The sequence below is a fragment of the Chrysochloris asiatica genome, unplaced genomic scaffold (genome assembly GCF_000296735.1).
Source record: "Chrysochloris asiatica unplaced genomic scaffold, ChrAsi1.0 scaffold00159, whole genome shotgun sequence".
Classification (NCBI taxonomy): domain Eukaryota; kingdom Metazoa; phylum Chordata; class Mammalia; order Afrosoricida; family Chrysochloridae; genus Chrysochloris; species Chrysochloris asiatica.
The window spans coordinates 8,044,535-8,047,947 of record NW_006408677.1 but is presented as its reverse complement, the minus strand read 5'-3'; positions in this window follow the sequence as shown (position 1 = coordinate 8,047,947).

The window sequence follows — 3,413 nt, the reverse complement described above, 5'->3', positions numbered from 1 at the left end:
CTACAATACCCCCATCCTGGCAGTCAAAAAACCCAATGGGGCCTACCGCTTAGTTCAAGACCTTCGGCTTATTAATGCAGCTGTAGTCCCAGTTCATCCAGTAGTCCCCAATCCTTACACTCTTCTGTCTTCCATTCCCTCTAGCACCACACATTTCTCAGTCCTTGATTTAAAAGATGCCTTTTTTTTATATCCCCTTGCACCCAGATTCCCAAAATATTTTGCTTTCACTTGGACCGATTCTACATCAAAGGTGTCCACTCAGCTAACCTAGACAGTTTTGCCACAAGGTTTCCGGGATAGTTTTCATCTCTTCGGACAAATCCTAGCCCAAGACCTGTCCCTTCTTCACTTATGGGCCTCCCACTATATTCAATATGTAGATGATCTCCTGCTTTGCGCCCCATCACTAGCAGAGGTCCAGCAAGATACGTATGTCCTTCTTAATTATATTACAGAAAGAGGCTATTGAGTTTCACCCACAAAAGTCCAACTTTTTAAACAGCAGGTTACATATTTAGGGATGTCTTTGTCTCCGGGTTTCAAATCCATCACCGTTGACAGAAAACAAATACTTCAAGATATCCCAATGCCTGTTAACAAACAAGAGCTTCTCTCCTTTTTAGGCCTAGCAGGATATCTTCGGGCCTGTATCCCAAATTATTCCCTATTAGCAACACCCTTTTATGATGCCTCAAAAGGCAATCCCCATGAACCTCTAGACCCTTCTATTGCTACCCCATTTTTATAGCTCAAATCCCAACTGCTAGAAGCCCCAGCCCTGCATTTACCTGATCTCACCCGTCCCTTTTATCTTATGTGTCTGAAAATAAAGGGTTTGCACTAGGAGTTTTAGGCCACCAATTAGGCCCTACATTTGCTCCAGTAGCTTATTTATCAAAAAAACTGGATCCTACCATCCGAGGATGGGCATCTTGCTTGCGGAGTTTAGCTGCAGCCTCCCTTTTAATCCAAGAATCAAAAAAATTAACTTTTGGAGCCCTAACTATTGTCTTATCCCATCATGCTATTGCTGATTTGTTAACCTATAAAAACCTACAGGATTTACCTCCTTGCAGGATTCTTTTGCTTCAAACCTCACTCCTCCATGATCCCTCATTAACCTTCCAGTTGTGCCTGGTCCTTAATCCTTCCACCCTACTACCTGTGCCAGACCAGGAACTGATTCACAATTGCTTAGAAGCCTTAGAAGTTTTCTTGCCACATTACTCGCACATCCAGGAAGGACCGCTTTCCTCCCCCGACCTAGTTTGGTATACTGATGGTAGTTCTTTCTCCCAAGATAAAATCAAGCGGGCAGGCTATGCCATTGTATCTGAAAGCGAAGTCATTGACCAGGGCTCCCTCCCTCCTCAAACAACTAATCAACAAGCAGAGCTGACCACCCACACACGGGCCTTTACCTTAGCTTCAGAAAAAAGACTCACAGTTCATACAGATTCCAAATATGCCTTCCATATTCTGCTTTCACATGCAGCCATTTGGAGAGAAAAAGGTTTTTGTTCCACCAAAGGTAATTCCATCTAGAATTTTATTATGGAACTACTAAGTTTATTATGGAACTACTAAAGGCTTCCAGGCTGACCGCAGCCATTGGCATTGTCCACTGTAAAGCCTACCAGTCAGACCAGTCACCTACAACCAAGAGAAATAATTTGGCTGATCGCATAGCAAAGAAAGCAACCTTAACACTGACTGTACTCCCTACTGCCTCAGTAAATCAAGGAGCAGAAACTCAGAAGTTGAGCTTGACCCAGGATCAACTTAAGTACCTTCACAAAAATTTCCACCCCAACTCTAGAACATTATTTACCTTTTTAGAACCATTAGACACTCTCTCCCTGTCTGACAAGCAATTTTTACAACATCTTTCCTCCACCTGCAAAATTTTCCAAAAGACAAATCCATCTTCTAAACCCACCCCTTTCCCTACACACCAAGCCAGGAGTCTGCTCCCCGGCCTGGATTGGCAAATAGACTTCACCCACATGCCCAAAGTTAAAAGGTACAAATTTCTTTTACTTCTAGTCGACACCTTTTCTGGATGGGTTGAAGCTTTTCCTACCACAAACAAGCGAGCCTCCACAGTCTCTGCTTTTCTTTTCAAGGAAATTATTCCCTGCTTTGGGCTCCCTACTTCTCTCCAATTGGACAATGGCCCCGAATTCACTTCCCACATAACTCAAGGACTGGCTAAATTTTTGGGAATTTCCTGGCACCTCCACATCCCCTTTCATCCTCAATCATCAGGGAAGGTGGAGCGAACCAACAGGTCAATCAAAGCTGTCTTTACTAAGTTAACCCTAGAACTTCATGCTGACTGGATCTCACTTCTCCCCTTAGCCTTGTTATGCCTCAGATCTTTGCCTAAAGTACCTCTCTAAATCTCTCCTTTTGAACTAATGTATGGATGCCCTTTCTTACCTCCGGGACTAAACCCTAAAGCATCTGCTCTTCCACCATCTCTTTAAGTTCTGAAGACCTAGAACTGCGGGCCTAAGCCCAGTCCAGCTGCTGACCTGGTTCCATCGCTTCTTGGTATCCCATTGAAGAACCCAATGGCTACTGACAACACCGCCAACAACAACAAAGCCATTGCCGACCGTGGTCCAAGCCCAAAGCCCAAAGACAGCCTCGTCGCCTCAATGCCAGCAGGAAGTAGCTACAGAAAAATGACCTTCGTCCCTTCTCCCATGGGCATGGATCATAGAGACGGCCATTCATTTTTCTTATTTAACCAAAGAGGGGGAAATGTTACAATGTTACAATACCTTCCGGTTCTTCCCTCTCCCCTCCCTCCAACTCCATTTTGTCTGTTTCCCTGCCCTAAACTACAAGGGCACGTAGTTTAAAGGACAACATGGCTTTTGATAGGCCAGAGCTAAATCACCCCAGCAATAACCACTCCCTTCCTGTTGAACCTATATAAATCCCCTCCCTTCCCGTTGACTCTCTCTTCCTTCTTTCTCTCCTCCCTTCCGCCTCCTGCCTTCTCTCTCCTGCAGAGGTTATCTTCCTCACCCTGAATAAAGGTCTCTAGATGGGCCATCTGGTGTGAGGTGTGGTTGATGAGTGGCGCCGGGGTTGTTTTTCCCCTTTCACTTCCCTTTTCATTCTTCTTATTGCTTAACTCAGAGTAACGTTCACAGGTGTTGTCTTTTCCCTGGTATATGGCAGTTGGTATTGGTTCTTGCCTGGGTTTTGGTGTTTCATAGAGTGTGATTTTCGGAAACCCTGTACAGGGTCGCTATGGGTCAGACCCGACTCGATGGCACTTAACAACAACAACAATATGGCAGAAGTTGCTGACTTGTCTTGTGTAATATAGGGAGACAAAGAGACCTCCAAAGGCAGAAGGGGGGGGGCGCATATAAGAGCAAAACAACACCAGT